Below are 20,061 nucleotides of genomic sequence, written 5' to 3' on the forward strand. Positions count from 1 at the left end.
TTATTGGGAGAAGGTGCTGTGGTCAGATGAGACAAAAATTTAACTCTTTGGCATTAACTCAACTCACCGTGTTTGGAGGAAGAGAAATGCTGCCTATGACCCAAAGAACACCGTCCCCACTGTCAAGCATGGAGGTGGAAACCTTGTGTTTTGGGGGTGTTTCTCTGCTAAGGGCACAGGACTACTTCACCGCATCAATGGGAGAATGGATGGAGCCATGTGTGGCACCCAAGGGGTCCGGTTGCCACAGTGGCATTGCCCCCTTCACAAGGGGTGATGCCATGCCTGAAAGCAAGGAGGGGTCCCCTAATCAGGTTTACCAGCATACAACACTTTCCTGGCTCCAGACCTGGAATCTGGAGGCCGGGTTACAAAGAGTGAGAGTTAGTTGAGAGGAGTTGAAGACAGGACAGCGATGAGGAAAGACCTGGGGAGTGGAGCTGTAAGCCAGCTCACCCCAGAGAGGGAAGCGCAGAAGAACTGGACACTGGAGTCCGAGGTTGTGGAGCACTCAAGGCCCAGCAGCAGAAACCGGAGGGCAGGAGACTGCAGGTCTCCTGGCCCCATCAGATGCCCGGAGGCTCAGCAGCACATAGGGCCCAGCACCGCCACGTGGGAGCGACACATAAGGAAGGCCCAAGCTGACTGCCATACGGGTGAGGAGAAAGACGTTTTATTCAGGGACGAGGGCCACAGCATAGCTACAAGCAGCAGGGCCAAAGAGATTAGCGCAGAGGGGAGGCCTACAGCTTCACCTGGAGAGGTGGATCCCCAACTTGCTTCCAGGTCATCCGGACCTCCACTACCAGCTAGAACCCGTGACCTGATTTGCCTAACAACCGCAAGTAAAGATAAGAGGAAACAGCTATTAAGCTGTGGACTGGTCATTATCTGCGTCATCACCAGCAATACACTGCACCAGCAACATCTAACTCATAGCATCACTATATCCTGCCCTGGTGGTAAGCTCTGCCTGTGGAGAGCTGAACCAACTCTGCTGCGTCACCACCAGCTCCAGAGGATCTTCAACGCAGCGCGGGCCCCTTTTTGACGCATACCACAGGTGGCGTCACAGACATTATATATAAAAACTTCATTCCCCTTTTCACTTTTCCCCTTTAATTGACCGCCCTGGGTCACAGACCGGGTCACTGCCACCGTGACATTCCCCAGCATCGACCGGCCCGGCTACCAAGTACCCCATGGCCCAGGGGGAGCGTCACATGCACCGCAAAATCCTGAGTGACAACCTCCTTCTCTCTCGCCAGGACATTAAATGGGTCGTGGCTGTTTCTTTCAGCAAGACAATAACCCAAAACATACAGCCAAGGCAACAAAGGAGTGGCTCAAAAAGAAGCACATAAAGGTCATGGAGTGGCCTAGCCAGTCGCCAGATCTTAATCCCATAGAAAACTTACGGAGGGCGTTGAAGTTCCGAGTTGCCAAGCGACAGCTACAAAATCTGAATGGTTTAGAGATGATCTGCAAAGAGGAGTGGACCAAAATGCCTCCTGACATGTGCGCAACCCTCATCAACTACAAAAATACATTTGCATTTTTCACCCTCTTCTGGTTTTGGCTTACAAATACTGATTTAAAATACTGACCAAATACTGAATTAGTGAATACTGCCTAAAAGTGATCATAGTATTTAACCCCAAATAGTATTAATAAAAAATGTTAGCTCTCCACTAGTGATGAGCGAGCCTGCTCGCCACTGCTCGGTACTCGTCCGAGCATCACTGTGCTTGACACTCAGCAAGTATTTCGGGTTGCTTGGGTGGGAGCTCGAGTCCCCACTTCCATGTTCATCCTCTTTAGAGAGCCAATGAACATGCAGGGATTGCTTGCCATGCACTGTAATGCCGTAGCCATGTTGGTTGTGGCATTACAGAGATTTGCTGGCCGCACAGCATCATTGGGTCTATACAAGACTTGGTGCCGCTATGCTTGTCACAGTCTAAACCGGAAACAGGCAGAGTAGCGAGAGATGCTGCTGAGCTAGGGACAGAATTTGCGGTGTAATAGTTAGATATAGGTATTCTAAAGCAAGATATATATCCATCTGAACTAACAGTCCTTCTGAGGACTAATCTAGCTGCATATATTCAGTGGTGATGGCAGGAGTTAGGCAGGTTAGGTTTTTGGCAGTGTATACAGCACAAGAGGGTCCATTGCACATTGTCTGTTTTTGCTATTACAGATATCCGTAGACATAGCCCCAGATATCATGGGCCAGGACTCTTTTTTACCTGAATCCTGATTATTTGCTTAAAAAGCAATCCAGAGTACATCATTTTACTGCTCCATTTGCTTGTTAGCACTGCAGAATACAGCCAGATCTTTTCCATCATCAGACGTGATCCCATATTACAGCGATAAAAATCCACAAATTTGTAGTGAACGGGGAAAATATTGAACACATCATATTCTAGAATATATAATCTATTTGAATTGTACTTCCCATTATTAAGGAGTGGGTATCCTATACAGTTATTGCATAAGCAGTAATTTCAAGGGCTGCCAAAAATTAGGACGCACTCCAATACACATTTGTACAGACGTAAAAAAATAAAAAAAAAATAAAAACACAGTAGGATCTTTCTTTAGTCTAAAAACCAGACTCACCAATGTAACCTCAATGTAATTGTAGCACCCTGAGGGCTCGGCTGCTACAGGGGTATTGCACCTCAAACCAGAGGTGTGATATTCCACTCCCGGGTAAGGATGGAGTGTGGACCAGGACTCAGTAAGCTGCATGCACCACACACACCCCATTTCCGAGGGACAGCTCAACGGTGCTCCCACTAGACAGAAGTGCAGGCACGACAGCATCTGTCCCTGGCTAGAGTGGGGAGGGGGAGGAAAACCCAGTGGTGTAGGAGCAGATAGGGGTGGGTCTCTGGGCATAGGTAGGAGCCCATTGGTTGCTAGTCACCTGGGCTCACACATAGAGGGAGGTATATAAGGTGGGCACCATCTTAGTTTAGTCTAGTCTAGTCAGAGGAGTGAGAGTAGGAGTTCAGCCAGAGAGGGCTGACAGGGAGCTGTGGCTCAGTCTGGGCCCAGCTCCACGAGGCAGGCCTGGAGTGGAGGCCAGAAACAGCAGAGAGAACAGAAACAGAAGAGAAAGGAAGCAAGGAACAGAACGGTAAGAGAGGCCCAGAGACAAGAGAGAAGAAGGAACCCCATAGGCCCAGGAGATTGCGGGTGACGGGTTGGCAGAATAGGGTACCGGATCCCAAATTGGTGGAGGCGACTAATCCTCAGCCAAAGACCGGTGGTCGTGACTATATCTCGGTGCGACCCCTCACTACACCTACCAGGAAGGCACACCACATAGGGCCAGGGACGCTGAGATCAGCATACCAAGAGAAGGCCCGAGGCAGCCGGACAAACAGAGTCACTGGTGGGGCACGGCCAGAGAGGGAAGAGAAGGGAGCCCTGTGCCACGCTTTGGAATTGCCTGGGAGTTGGTCGAGCCCCTTGCCTGGTGGACGCAGCACGGCTTGGGCAGTCACCGCTGGTACCGAAGAGACTAGGACCAGTAAAGAACTATGAGTAAAGCATTGGAAACTGCAACCACACATCTCTGTGCTTCTTTGCCGCACCAGCACTATCAGTGCTGGGACGCTCGTGCACCATCACTACCATCATCTGCACTGACTGCCCTGGGGCTGCGCTTCTCCCGTGGGGAGTCATCCCATACTTGGCTGCGCATACAGCATTGGCCTCGGTGGTCTGCATCGCAGCGGCGGTCCCCACTGACCGCAATCCACGGGTGGCGTAGTCGGACAATTAGAATACTAATAAGCCTGCCACTGGTTTGACCACCCTGAGCCACAGGACCGGGTCGCCGCCACGGAGACTACAACCCCCAGCATCCCACAAGAGGCCCGGTTCCGGGTTCCTCACGCGGCCCAGGGGGCGAGTCATAATCACATTGTTCAGCTCCTGCACCAACCTCCTCCTCCTGTTCGGCCTCCATCTCCGAAATGACCACAGCCAAAAGCTTGAAGCACTGCAGCACTGCCTTTGCCAAGCAGCAACAGGCTGTGCTGAAGATAATATGCTTAATGCTTAGATGACAAACCACACACCGCTGCAGAGTTGTTGAGAGCAGTAACACAGCAGGCAGATCTGTGGCTCTCCCCGCTGAACATAGAGCAAGGCATGGTCATGTGTGACAATGGCCAGAACCTGGTGGCGGAGAAATGACAGCCGGAGTAGATACAGTTTCCCTGTATGTCAGCCCTTTCATCCGACCTAAATAATATGGCTGTGGTGAAATACAACTCTCTCCGAGAAGCAGCCCTGGCTAAGAAAAGTCTGTGTGAAGATTCCCGGAGACTATGGCTGCTTTTTTACTGTGTATCGGACATGTTTATGCATGTTTTTTCTCAAACTGCATTGCAGATTAGGCCATTGGCCAACTCTGTAGTCATAAAATTCAAGGCGCAAAGAAAGATCTGTGTGTGTCGAAGCACCACAAAGAAGTGTGAGCTGATGTTGGATGGGTTGTCATTGCTTATGCAACAAGCTGCATTCGAGGACTTCCAGGGAGAAATTACAGCCGGAGTAGATACGGTTTCCCTCTATCCTTTCACTGAGCTAAAGAATATGGCTGTGGTGAAATACAACTCTCACCAAGAAGCAGTGTCAGACTGAAGAACATTGGGTCCACCAGAGGATTTGATTCTGAGGGCCCACCTTTCTCCCCCGCTCAAAAGCCCCATAGCAGGTGTAAAGTTTGCGCTATGAACTCTCCTGATGGAGAAGCCCGTCCAACCCTGCCGAGAAGAAGCCCTGGCTAAGAAAGTGTGAAGGTTCCTGGATACTCTATGGCTGCTTTTTTACTGAAGGGAAAACCCACATAAACATGGGGAGAACATACAAAATCTTTGCAGATGTTGTCCTTTGTGGGATTTAAACCCAGGACCCCAGTGCTCCATCATGGAGGACGCTGGTACAGTCACCAAGGTAGTCCTTCAGCATCTTCCAAAATTTTTCCCACCTTGTCAGAGTATCCCGTGGATCAGGGCCTGGGCGCTTTGAGGGTCTGAGAAAACTGTCCCAGACCTTTGGCAGCATTCTCCTGCCTCTGCCTCATCTGGTTTGTGTCTCCCTTGCTTGTACTCCTTGGTTGTCTAATTAACTGTCTGTGACCTCTGTGGCCAGCTTTACAGATGGGAATTTTTTTTTGTTAGAATTTTTCAACAAGAGCCTGAATATCTCCAAAAATGAACTCCTTCCGTTTCCTCCCTCTACTAAACTACCTATACCTGACTTTTACTAACCTACCTTTCCTTTACATGACTTTTACGAACCTACCTATATCTGACTTTGCAATTTCATTTAGGTGGTGCCACCATAACTCCCACTTGGCATGCCTGCTGTCTCGGAGTCATATGTAACACACTTTCCTTTATTTAATTGGAAAATCACTCACTCGTTTTTAAGGTGCAGGTGACATGAACATCTCCAGAATTCAACCTTTTCTCACCTAAAAGGCAACATTTCAAGTGCAAGCAGTAGTCCAGAAATGTGTCAGTTTACAATTGTGGCCTGTGGGTGGGTGGGTGGCTGAATACTTGCACTTGCATTCCAAGTAACACAAAGCTAAGGATATGGATGATTCATCATGAATAATTTGCTCGTTGAGTAGAAGATCAAACACTGCTGCTGTCTACCTTGTGAACATTGTGGTCTTAAAGCTTGATTGATCCAGGGTCCGCAATCCTCTGCATCGGGAAGACTTATTCCGTCCCAGGGTCCCACTGGGTCCTGGATTTCTTAATATTAACCCAATGATGCGTCAGTGTGATGTACCATCCCTGGCCACATTCACTTGTCCACGTGCTTGTCGTTAGGCAATCCTTCCCACTAAGTGCACTGGGGAGGGCACGGGCAATGTTCTGGGACCTGTGCTTGTGGAAGGCAGAGACAACACCAGGAGCAATAGTGGTGGCTGGGGATTGAGTATTGACACCTGGCTGCAGCCATGAGGTTGTAGAAAGCTTCCGCCTCCACGAGCCTAAAAGGCAACATTTCAAGTGCAAGCAAGCAGTCCAGAAATGTGGTAATTTACTATTGCGGCCTGTGGGTTGGTGATTGGCTGCATACTTGTGCTTGCATTCCAAGGACTGGGGTAGGGACAACTGAACACTGCGAAGGAACAAGGACGTGGACGGTGATGGTAGCAAGTCTGCAATGACAGATGCAGGGCGGAAGTCATCTTCACATGAGACATGGACAGGGGATTGGCATGCACGCACAACAGCGTAAGAGGCAGTAGTGTCCCCTGCAGACACTGTTTCTGGACCTTGGTGTTTGGCCCAGCTAGTCAGGTGCTTTGCTGTCATATGCCTGAGCATGCTGGTGGTGGTGGTCAGGCTAATAGTTTTGGTGCTCTTGCTGATGCTGGCCTGGCAGATGTTGCAAATAGCCTTTTTGGGGTTATCTAAACATTCTTTAAAAAAGAACCAGACTTGGGAAGACCTAACAGTTGTACTGGCAACTTACGTCATGTTGGTGTTCCTGGGAGCAGTTGCCCACCTTGTGTCTGTGGCCACCACATGGCTTGCTCCTGCCTTTTGTGGTGCTATGCCTCCCTCTCCCTGTGTGCTGCTATCCTCGCTCTGCATGCCCCCTTGCCAGGTTGGGTCAGTGACTTCATCGTCCACTGCTTAGTCTTCCACTTCCGTTGCCCAACTAATCCACCTGTATCCCTCGATATTCCCTGGCCTCTCCTCTCTGACAATCCCTTCACTGGCTCCCCATTGCCAAGAGACTCCAGTTCAAAACCCTAACCTTGACATGCAAAGCCATCCACAACCTGCCTCTTCCAGACATCTGTGACCTAGTCTCCCGGTACTTACCTGTACGCAACCTCCGATCCTCACAAGATTTCCTTCTTTACTCCCCTCTTATCTCCTCTTCCCACAATCACATACAAGATGACTCCCGTGCATCCCCCCTTCTCTGGAACTCTCTATTATAATTTTTCTGATGCTTGCCTACTGTTGAAACCTTCAAAAGGCACCTGAAGACCCACCGCTTCCGACAAGCATACAACCTGCAGTAACCCTCACTCCACCATAGAGCTGCACAACCAGCTCTATCCTCACCCATCCTTTGTAGACTGTGAGCCCTCGCGTGCAGGGTCCTCTCCTTTACGAGTCGCTGTCACATTTTGTTCAAGATTATTGTAATTGTTTTTTTCGATGTATACCCGTTTTTCACATGTAAAGCGCCATGGCTTCTTTATGACACAGCGTAAACTCGTCAGCAGTGTGTGTTCTAAATCCCCAACATGTCAGTTTCTCTCGCGGGCACGCCAAATTTTCTGTGTGGAATTTCCCCATAGACTTGCATCTCAAGCAGAAATTAGAAAGGTAATAAAGGCACATGCATTTTCATTCCATTTCCAAAGTGGAAACACATCAAAAACGCATGTAATCCGCACCTAAGTATATCAGTAAAGTTTTGGCGGAGCAAAATTCCAGTAAGTATAAAAAACAAAGCAGCTTTATTTTAAGGATGACAACAAACAAGAGACAAAAACTTCAGAGTAAAAAACACGATAAAAACACATATTAAAAAGCACACAAAACCGCAATAAAAAATGCAAGTAACCTAATTTAAATAATAGATGCAGAAATGGTGCAGAAACTCTGCAACATCAAAAGCTCATCGTGGGAACAGCTTAAGTTGTCCCTCAAAAAACAAGTCCACATTCGGCTATGTTGATGGAAAAATAAACTTAAAGCTCTTTGAAAATCTGCTTAAAGAAATCAAAATGCAAAAATTTAAATTTGCTGTTAACTTATTGGGTTAATGTATTCCAAAGTTATTGTTTTGTTAAGTGACTGATGCAAGATTTGAATAATGCATCAAAGTATCCTAACTAGGATGTGCCATTAAAGGGTTAATTGTAATTGCATGCAGCTATATATTGAGCTGTGGGCAGTTTTGTAGACATCTGCTGTCACTCCATCAAAAAATCAAATCAGTAGCTCTGCAGATTGTCTTTGTGTAGCCCCAGCATAATTGACAAAGGGACTTGATGTTACCATTCCTCTTATCAATAGGAAATGTCTCCACACAGTCTGTTACTGCCAGTGATGATTGGACAATGTCATCCCTTGGGCAGAAGGAATGTCAATTTATTCCTACAGGAGTATTAACAAAAGAACTACACAATACAGAGAATTCAGCGAAAAGATGCTTCCAAATAGTTAATTATAGGCAATACAATTCACTAAAAACAAACATATCAAATCCCCTGTCAGGTATTGTGTGTCAGACACAGCCTGATTGTTACAGCATCCTCTTGTACTCTCTACAGACAAGATGAGAGCAGGGCCAGTATTAGGGGCAGGCAGACTAAGCATTTGCCTAGGGGCCCCAATGCTCCCAGTGGCGCACGACGAGGCGCTATGGCCCATGAGTCAGGGGGGCCCATTGACAGGGATGCCCCCTTCCTCCCCCGCATCGCACATTCAGATACAGTTAAAAGCAATGATGGAAGAGAGCGTCATGTGACGCTCCCTCTCCCATCATTCCCCTTCAGCCTCTGAAGCAGTAGTCTATCTCACACCACGCTGTGCAGGGCAGTGGGGTTGCTGATGCACGCTCCAGAGACTGGAGCAGGGTGGTAGTATTGTATGGGGCCTACATTATATGGGGGCTAAATTATATTATATGGGGGGGTATGCATTATATTGTACGGGGGCTACATTATATTATGTGTGTCTGCATTATACTGTTTGGGGGCTACATTATATTATTTGGAGGCTACATAATACTATATGGGGCCCATTATACTGTATGGAGCAACATATGGGGTCCATTATACTGTATGGAGCAACATATGGGGTCCATTATACTGTATGGAAGACTAGGTGGTGCCCATAATACTGTATGGAAGACTAGGTGGTGCCCATAATGCTGTATTGAGGACTAGGTGGTGCCCATAATGCTGTATTGAGGACTAGGTGGTGCCCATAATGCTGTATTGAGGACTAGGTGGTGCCCATAATGCTGTATTGAGGACTAGGTGGTGCCCATAATGCTGTATTGAGGACTAGGTGGTGCCCATAATGCTGTATTGAGGACTAGGTGGTGCCCATAATGCTGTATGGAGGACTAGGTGGTGCCCATAATGCTGTATGGAGGACTAGGTGGTGCCCATAATGCTGTATGGAGGACTAGGTGGTGCCCATAATGCTGTATGGAGGACTAGGTGGTGCCCATAATGCTGTATGGAGGACTAGGTAGTGCCCATAATGCTGTATGGAGGACTAGGTGGTGGCCATAATGCTGTATGGAGGACTAGGTGGTGGCCATAATGCTGTATGGAGGACTAGGTGGTGGCCATAATGCTGTATGGAGGACTATGTGGTGGCCATAATGCTGTATTGGAGGACTAGGTGGTGGCCATAATACTGCATGGGGGACTAGGTGGTGCCCATAATGCTGCATGGAGGACTAGGTGGTGCCTATAATGCTGCATGGAGGACAGGGTGGTGCCCATAATGCTGTATTGGAGGACTAGGTGGTGGCCATAATACTGCATGGGGGACTAGGTGGTGCCCATAATGCTGCATGGAGGACAAGGTGGTGCCCATAATGCTGCATGGAGGACAAGGTGGTGCCCATAATGCTGCATGGAGGACAAGGTGGTGCCCATAATGCTGCATGGAGGACTACGTGGTGCCCATAATGTTGTATTGAGGACTACGTGGTGCCCATAATGTTGTATGGAGGACTACGTGGTGCCCATAATGTTGTATAGAGGACTACGTGGTGCCCATAATACTGTATGGAGGACTATGTGGTGCCCATAATACTGTATTGGAGGACTATGTGGTGCCCATAATAATGTATGGAGGACTAGGTGGTGCCCATCATACTGTATGGAGGACTAGGTGGTGCCCCTCATACTGTGTTGGAGGACTAGGTGGTGCCCATAATACTGTGTTGGAGGACTAGGTGGTACCCATAATGCTGTATGGAGGACTAGGTGGTGCCCATAATGCTGTATGGAGGACTAGGTGGTGCCCATAATGCTGTATGGAGGACTAGGTAGTGCCCATAATGCTGTATTGAGGACTAGGTGGTGCCCATAATGCTGTATGGAGGACTAGGTGGCGCCCATAATGCTGTATTGAGGACTAGGTGGTGCCCATAATGCTGTATTGAGGACTAGGTGGTGCCCAAAATGCTGCATGGGGGACTATGTGGTGCCCATAATACTGTATGGAGGACTAGGTGGTGCCCATAATACTGTATTGGAGGACTATGTGGTGCCCATAATACTGTATTGGAGGACTATGCGGTGCCAATAATACTGTATGGAGGACTATGTGGTGCCCATAATGCTGTACGGGGGACTAGGTGGTGCCCAAAATGCTGTACGGGGGACTATGTGGTGCCCATAATACAGTATGGAGGACTATGTGGTGCCCATAATACTGTATTGGAGGACTATGTGGTGCCAATAATACTGTATGGAGGACTATGTGGTGCCCATAATACTGTATTGGAGGACTATGTGGTGCTAATAATACTGTATGGAGGACTATGTGGTGCCCATAATGCTGTACGGGGGACTAGGTGGTGCCCAAAATGCTGTACGGGGGACTATGTGGTGCCCATAATACTGTATGGAGGACTATGTGGTGCCCATAATACTGTATGGAGGACTATGTGGTGCCCATAATACTGTATGGAGGACTATGTGGTGCCAATAATACTGTATGGAGGACTATGAGGTGCCCATAATACTGTATGGAGGACTATACTGTCTGGTCTAAAATGAAAACTTTAGTATCTCCCCAGGACATGCACTGTGCGCTGGGAGGATTCGCCGGTTTCTGAGCTATTATAGAATTTACAGGATATCACTTATGTACTGTCAGAAGTGAAATCTTCGGCATTGCACTAGACTTATATTTCTTTCCCGTATCTGGGCATCATAAATCGTGGTATGTGTTAAAGGGGCCCACTGAGACTTTCACCCGGAGCCCATGAATACCTGGAGCTGGCCCTGAGTAACAGTTTTCCGCCACAAATAGCATTTTGCATTTAGCCCAAGCAGTTCTACTTTGGTCTCATCTGACCAGAGCACTTTCTTTGAGATTCTGCCAGCTTACTACTATTCACCTAAGCAGACAACAGACTGGACGCCATGCTCATCGCAGGGCACTGGGGGAGACACTGCACAAGGGAGGCAGCAGGGACAGCACAGCCCCCGAAACAAGTGTCACCGATGAAGCTTGATTTCAAGGAGGGGGCAGGGGCCTTGACAATGACCGCAGCCTCTGCCCTCTTATGATGCTTTGTATGAGTATCCAAGCATGCACTAAGATACTTAATTGAATGGTCATCAGACAGGAAGTAGAAAATTAAAATAAAAAAGTTGTTAATGTAGTTAGGGAATTGATTATGGGACTAAATAGATAGAGAAAAAATGCTTTGCATTTGGACCACCCCTTTAACTAGTTAGTTTACATGAAAGGGAGATGTAAAGTAGACTTTGTCAAGGTTTTTGTATGAATTTCTCTTTTACAGTTTAACCACTTCGCGCCAGAGCCTGCTTTTGCCTTCGTGACCGGGCCAATTTTTTCAATTCTGACCACTGTCACTTTATGAAGTAATTACTCTGGAACGCTTCAATGGATTCCCCTGATTCTGAGATTGTTTTTTCGTGACATATTGTACTTCATGATTGTGGTAACATTTCTTCGATATCACTTGCGTTTATTTGTGAAAAAATCAGAAATTTGGCAAAAATTTTGAAAATTTTGCAATTTTCAAACTTTGAATTTTCATGCCCTTAAATCAGAGAGATATGTCACACAAAATAGTTAATAAATAACATTTCCCACATGTCTACTTTACATCAGCACAATTTTGGAACCAACATTTTTTTTTGTTAGGGAGCTATAAGGGTTAAAAGTTGACCAGCGATTTCTCATTTTTCCAACAAAATTTACAAAAACATTTTTTTAGGGACCACATCATATTTGAAGTCACTTTGAGGGGTCTTTATGACAGAAAATACCCAAAAGTGACAACCATTCTAGAAACTGCACCCCTCAAGGTGCTCAAAACCACATTCAAGAAGTTTATTCACCCCCTCAGGTGCTTCACAGGAATTTTTGGAATGTGGAAGGAAAAAATTAACATTTAACTTTTTTCACAAAAATGTTACTTTAGACCCAATTTTTTTTATTTTCACAGGGGTAACAGGAAAAAATGGACCCCAAAATTTTTTGTGCAATTTCTCTTGAGCGCGCTGATACCCCATATGTGAGGGAAAACCACTGTTTGGGCGCACGGCAGGGTTCGGAAGGGAAGGAGCGCCATTTGACTTTTTGAATGTAAAATTTGTTTGAATAATTAGCGGACGCCATGTTGCATTTGGGGGGCCCCTAATGTGCCTAAACAGTGGAAACCCCCCACAAGTGACACCGTTTGGGAAACTAGACCCCTTAGGGAACTTATCTAGATGTGTGGTGAGCACCTTGAACCCCAAGGTGCTTCACAGAAGTTTATAATATTGAGCTGTAAAAATAACATTTTCACATTTTTCCTACAAAAACGTTTTTCATCCCTTAATTTTGCATTATCATAAGGGTAATAGGATAAATTGCACCATGAAGTTTGTTGTGCAATTTCTCCTGAACACGCTGATACCCCATATGTGGAGGCAAACCACTGTTTGGGCGCACGGCAGGGTCCGGAAGGGAAGGAGCGCCATTTGACTTTTTGAATGTAAAATTTGTTTGAATAATTAGCGGACGCCATGTTGCATTTGGGGGGCCCCTAATGTGCCTAAACAGTGGAAACCCCCCACAAGTGACACCATTTTAGAAACTAGACCCCTTAGGGAACTTATCTAGATGTGAGGTGAGCACCTTGCACCCCCAGGTGCTTCACAGAAGTTTATAATATTGAGCCATAAAAATACAATTTTCACATTTTTCCCACAAAAAATGTTTTTCATTCCCTAATTTTGCATTGTCATAAGGGTAACAGGAGAAATTGCACCATGAAATTTGTTGTGCAATTTCTCCTGAGTACGCCGATACCCCATATGTGGGGGAAAACCACTGCTTTGGTGTACGGCAGGGTTCGGAAGAGAAAGGAGCGCTATGTTGGCTGGGATAGGCAGCAGACACCATGTCACATTTGAAGAGTCGCTGACATGCCGAAACAGCAGAAACCCCCACAAGTGACCCCATTTTGTAAACTACACCTCTCAAGGAATTCATCTAGGGAAGTAGTGAGTATTTTTTAATTTTTAAATTTATACCATTGGGCAGTGAAAAAAGCATAATTATATTTTTACCACAAAAAAATGTTTTACCCTCAGATTTTACATTTTCACACAGGGCAAAGGGTAAAAATGGTGCCGAAATGTGTCACACAATTTCTTCTAAAAGTGTCAATACCCCATATGTGGCTGTATCGTACCGCTTAGCCATACGGCGAGATCTGGGGGGACGGAGCGCTATTTGACAGTTGGAGTACAAATTATTGTAGAATAGGCATTTGGATTTGGGAGCACAAAATTTTCTGAATTTCTTTTGGGGGGCAAGGGCCATTTCGCTTTTCCAGAGCCTTTCTGCTACCAGTAACTTGCAATATTTTTAACAGATGACGGACCTGAGTGGGGACTAGCTTTTTTTGAGGACTGAGTTGAAGCTTTTATTTGGAACATTTTACGTAACATTTATCCGGCGCTCTAGGCTGAGCACTTACATCGGGGTTTCCATCTAAATTTCCAAGTGATGTAATTCAGATGAAACCCCTGCGGGATCCATTCACTGTAATGAGGCAGCAGAGTTACTCTGGACTCCGTCTGGCCTCTGTTTAGCGGTGTCCTTTTTTTCAGAAGTGCACAAAACTGTGGCCAACCGCACTTTTATGCACTCCTAAAACAAATGACACCGTGGGATCACAGGCTAGACGGCATTCACAGTGGCCTATATCTGCTTCATTACAGGGAATCTTCCGTCATGGGTTCCGTCTGAATCACGTATTTCAGAGATTTACGCGGAAACTCTGGCTTAAGTGCTCAGCGCAGAGCGCAGGATAAATGTGAGCAGAGCCTTACTGCGATCTTTGGGAGACATAATAAACAAATCAGTAGCAGGTGAAGAATTGGTTTTATTTATTTTTTACGCCGTTCCTCGTGCGGTATAAGTGATGTGATTACATTTTTCTTCAGGTCGGTGCGATTACAGAGATACCAGATTTATATCGGGTTTTTATGACTGACAGCTGTCACACACTAAAAGACGCTTTTTTTGCAAAATCTAGTTTTTGCATCGCCATATTTTGAGAGCTATAATTTTTCCATATTTCGACCGACAGAGTCATGTGACGGCTTGCTTTTTTGCGGGACGAGTTGACCTTTTTATTGGTACCATTTTTGGGTACGTGACATTTTTTGATCGCTTTCTATTTCGTTTTTTGGGAGGTAAAATTAACAAAAACAAACAATTCAGGAATTGTTTTTTTTGTGTTTTTTTTTATGCCGTTCTGCATGTGGTAAAAGTAATCAGGCAGCGTTATTCTTCGGGTCAGTACGTTTACAGCGATACTACACTTACTGTATTTTTTTTAATGTTTTGGCGCTTTTACACAATAAAACAATTTTATAGAAAAAAATATTTTTTTTGCATTGCTTTATTCTGAGCGCTATAACTTTTTTATTTTTCGGCTGATGGAGCTGTGTGGTGGCTTTTTTTTTTGCGGAACAAGATGACGTTTTCAGCGGTACCATTTTTATTTCCATTTTGCTTTTTGATCGCATTTTTTTCCACTTTTTGTTTGGCGATATGAGGAAAAAGCATAGTTTTTGCTCCGTTTTTTATTTATTTTTATTACGGTGTGCACAGAAGGAGTTAATTAGTGTGACAATTTTATAGCTCAGGTTGTTTCGGACGCGGCGATACCAAATGTGTACTTTTTTTATTTTTGCATAAATATACGGATTTATCGGTTTAATATTTTATTTATTTATTTTAATTTATTTTGGATTTTTTTTTTTTTTTTTTTTAGCTGCTTAAAAAAATTTTTTTTTACATTTTTACTTAGTCCTGTATGGGACATTAATTTTTATTTTTCTGATCGCTGATCTCATGTAATGTAATAGACATATTACATTACATGCGATCTTCACACAGTCAGTGTGTCCTGCCAGGCTTCAGCTGCAGGCTGCAGGCTGACGCTGGAAGGACACCATATATGGCAGTGCTGGAGGCGGTCATGTGACCTCCAGCTGCCATAGCAACCCAAGGTCCTTGAAGGTATCAGGGGTCTTCGGAGAGGTAAGTATACCACCCCCTCTCCTCCTGCTGTCTTCTATATGCCGCGATCACTATAGATCGCGGCATATAGAAGACAGCAAAGGGTTAACATCACTGGGACCTGATCCAATCAGGTCCCGATGATGTTCCCTGTCAGAGCTAACGCTCTGCACCGCTCTCGCAGCGCTTGCAAGACCCTGGGGGTCCTGAGCGCTGCGAGACCACCCACCGTTTTTAAACGTCCGCGCTGCACAGAGCCCAGGCAGCGCGGACGTTTATGTACAGTGGGCGATCGGGAAGCGGTTAAGGAAATCTGTCAACAGGACTTTACACCTCAAACTATTTATATTTACATATACACTGCGCGCAGAATTATTAGGCAAATGAGTATTTTGATCACTTTGATACTTTTTATACATGTTGTCCTACTCCAAGCTGCATAGGCTTGAGAGCCAACTACCAATTAAGTAAATCTGGTGATGTGCATCTCTGTAATGAGGAGGGGTGTTGACTAATGACATCAACACCCTATATAAGGTGTACTTAATTATTAGGAAACTTCCTTTCCTTCGGCAAAATGGGTCAGAAGAGAGATTTGACGGGCTCTGAAAAGTCCAAAATTGTGAGATGTCTTGCAGAGGGATGCAGCAGTCTTGAAATTTCCAAACTTTTGAAGCGTGATCACCGAACAATCAAGTATTTGATGGCAAATAGCCAACAGGGTCGCAAGAAGAGTGTTGGCCAAAAAAGGCGCAAAATAACGGTCCATGAATTGAGGAAAATCAAGCGTGAAGCTGCCAAGATGCCATTCGCCACCAGTTTTGCTATATTTCAAAGCTGCAACGTTACTGGAGTATCAAAAAGCCCAAGGTGTGCGATACTCAGGGACATGGCCAAGGTAAGGAAGGCTGAAAAACGACCATCTTTGAACACGAAACATAACATAAAACGTCAAGAATGGACCAAGAAATATCTGAAGACTGATTTTTCAAAGGTTTTATGGACTGATGAAATGAGAGTGACTCTTGATGGGCCAGATGGATGGGCCAGAGGCTGGATCAGTAAAGGGCAGAGAGCTCCACTCCGACTCAGATGCCAGCAAGGTGGAGGTGGGGTACTGGTATGGGCTGGTATCAAAGATGAACTTGTGGGACCTTTTCGGGTTGAGGATGGAGTGAAGCTCAACTCCCAGACCTACTTCCAGTTTCTGGACGACAACTTCTTTAAGCAGTGGTACAGGAAGAAGTCGGTATCGTTCAAGAAAAACATGATTTTCATGCAGGACAATGCTCCATCACATGCATCCAACTACTCCACGGTGTGGCTGGCCAGTAAAGGTCTAAAAGAAGAAAAAATAATGACATGGCCCCCTTGTTCACCAGATCTGAACCCCATAGAGAACCTGTGGTCCATCATAAAATGTGAGATCTACAGGGAGGGAAATCAGTACACCTCTCAGAACAGTGTCTGGGAGGCTGTGGTGGCTGCTGCACGCAATGTTGATCGAAAACAGATCAAGCAACTGACAGAATCTATGGATGGAAGGCTGTTGAGTGTCATCATAAAGAAAGGTGGCTATATTGATCACTATTTTTTTTGTTTTTGCATGTCAGAAATGTTTATTTCTAAATTTTGTGCGCTAATATTGGTTTACCTGGTGAAAATAAACAAGTGAGATGGGATTATATTTGGTTTTTATTAAGTTGCCCAATAATTCTGCACAGTAATAGTTACATGCACAAACAGATATCCTCCTAAGATAGCCAAATCTAAAAAAAAACCCACTCCAACTTCCAAAAATATTAAGCTTGGATATTTATGAGTCTTTTGGGTTGATTGAGAACATAATTGTTGATCAATAATAAAAATAATCCTCTAAAATACAACTTGACTAATAATTCTGCACACCGGTAGCTCTTTCACAGGCAAGTCCAGAAATACTTTTACATGCAGGAGTGGACACAGACCGTGGAAGACCCCTGTTCGAGAACAATATATGGGGTCTTCGCAATCCAATAGCTCATCATAATGCGGCCCCCGCACTACTAGGGCCTCTGTGTGAGTGCACATGTTGCACCAATGGTAATCCATCCCTGTTGACATGGCTAGCCTATTTGAATCAATATGCAAAGGGTCATACACAATTAAATTAATATTGTGTACACTTAGGCTATGTGCCCACAATGCAGAAATGAAGCAGAAAATTTCTGCAGCTTTTCTGCATCTCCCTGGCAGAAAAAACGCATGCTGATTGTGCATGCATTTTTCCTGCCAAATACATACGGATTTGAAGCGTTCTTCACATGCATTTCCGCATGCGGATTGACAAGCGCTTTCCAGGCGATTTTAGCATCACTTGGAAAGTGCTTGACAACTAGGTCACACTATATAAATCCATGCAAACAGCATGGATTTATATAGTGTGACCGTAAGAATGTTTAAAAATAAAACATAAACCTATACTTACCTTCCGATGGCCCGGCGTGTGTTGCTGCGCTTGTTCCTGGCTGCCGGGATATCGCGGGACACTACACTGAAGGGCCTGCGGTCACATGACTGTGACGTCACCGCAGGTCCTTCAGTCCTGCCCGCACGCACAGGGAAGGAGACCGGGGGCCGTTGGAAGGTGAATATAAACTTTATTTTTTATTTTATTTTTTTTTTACAGGTACAATGGTACCCAGGTCTGGATGAGAGTCTCCTCTCCTCCAGAACTGGGTACCATCCGCACATTGAAACGCATATAATCCGTGAGTACAAATGTACAGTCGCGGTTTCTATGCGTCTCAATGCAAGTCAATGGCGGTGATTACGCTGCGCTTCCGCAAAATTAACGGACATGCTGCGGATTTTTGAGCGCAGCATAAACGCTGCGGAAAAAAAAGCAGCATGGGCATAGAACTTGCGGAATCCCCTTGGGGACCATGGGGGGCGGATTACCTAGCGTTTAACAAGCGTTTATGCTGCGGAAATTCCGCAGCATATACGTTTGAAAAACGCTACGTGGGCACTTAGCCTTAGGCTATGTGCCCACGATGCAGAAATGAAGCAGAAAATTTCTGCATCTCCCTGGCAGAAAAAATGCATGCGGATTGTACATGCGTTTTTCCTGCGTAATACATGCGGATTCACATGCATTTCCGCATGCGGATTGACAAGCGCTTTCAAAGCGATTTTAGCATCACTTTGAAAGTGCTTGACAACTTGGTCACACTATATAAATCTATATAAATCTATGCAACCGGCATGGATTTATATAGTGTGACCTTAGAATGGTTAAAAATAAAAAAATAAATGTATACTTACCTTCCGATGGCCCGGAGTGTGCTGCTGCGCTCGTTCCTGGCTGCTGGGATATCGCAATGCCCTGTATTGAAGGACCTACCGTCACATGACTGTGACGTTACCGCAGGTCCTACAGTCCAACGCGATGTGCCGGCAAAGGAGAAGAAGCTGCCAGAAGGTGAATATAATCTTTATTTTTTATTTTTTTACAGATTTTTTTAATGGTACCTGGGTGTGGAGGAGAGTCTCCTCTCCTCTACACCCGGGTACCATCCGCACATTAGCACGCGCCAATTACGCAAGTACAGATGCAGTCTTGCGGCATTGGCGCGTTCTAATGCAAGTTAATGGCGGCGAAAACGCTGCGCTTCCACAAAATTAATGGACATGCTGCAGATTTTTGAGCGCAGCATAAACGCTGCGGAAAAATCCGCAGCATGGGCATTGAAAGTGCGCAATTGCATAGGGGACCCTGGCAGAAGGCTTACCATGCGTTTATCATGCGTTTACGCTGCGGAAATTTCCGCACCAAAAACGCATAAAATACACATTGTGGGCACACAGCCTTAAAGAGAATCTGTCAGCAGAATTTCACCCCTCCTAAGTATATGTGCATGTAGCTATTTCAAAAACAAGTCCAACAATACCTTTATCTAGACAGTCATTCCTCTGTTACTGATAAATGAGCTTTTGAATGGTTATGCAAATGAGCCTGAAGAGCTATTTGTAGATCTTATGCCTCTGCGACTAAAGCGCTATTCCCGGTTTAGAGCTGCCTCCTCTTGCTTGATTGATGGGTACTTTAGCTGAAATCATGCAGCATAGAGGCTGTCAGGAGGCGGCGTTGGGTGGGGAATCGAGCTGGAATGACAGAGGCTTCAGATCTACAAATAGCTCTTCAGACTCATTTGCATATTAATTCAAAAACTGATTTCTCAGTGACAGAGGAATGGACTGCCCAGACAATGGTACTGCTGGACTTGTTTTTGAAAGTGTGGCATCATGCACATAGTGAAATCCTGCTGACAGATTTTAAGTGTCAACTATATTAATTCTCTTTGACTGTTCGGCAAATAAATACTAAAGTTAAAAAAAAAGTTTGAAACGAAACCCTGATTTAAATAATGCAATCATACAGCAGAATCTCACAGTTCATTTCCGGCATAGGGGTAAGTTTTTAGTACAAGGTACCATCTTAAACAGGTTACCTTGTTGATAAAAGATGGGCACCCAAATTTTAATCAATGTGAACACCAAGAACCTCACGTTTTTACTTGCAGAGCAATAGTGTAATTCACGTGTGTAAAATTTACAGAATGCTGTTGCAAGTGGTTTCTACAAGGTTATTTGCATTGCAGCCACAGCGTACTTACACCTTAGTTAATTCCTTAGTTACCTTACTTACACCTGCATATTTAGTTAATACAATAGGTAGTGCTGGCCATGATTTGAA

General features: G+C 45.3%; 1 protein-coding gene across 1 annotated transcript in view; it reads right to left on the bottom strand.

Moving 5' to 3' along the window:
* Positions 1-20,061, bottom strand: part of LOC141273221 (glutamate receptor ionotropic, NMDA 3B-like) — a 473,854-nt gene that overhangs the window by 109,133 nt on the left and 344,660 nt on the right. The window lies entirely within an intron of this gene.

Source organism: Phyllobates terribilis, unplaced genomic scaffold (genome assembly GCF_046119375.1).
Source record: "Phyllobates terribilis strain yellow unplaced genomic scaffold, ASM4611937v1 Scaffold_1__5_contigs__length_1240528914, whole genome shotgun sequence".
Lineage (NCBI taxonomy): Eukaryota > Metazoa > Chordata > Amphibia > Anura > Dendrobatidae > Phyllobates > Phyllobates terribilis.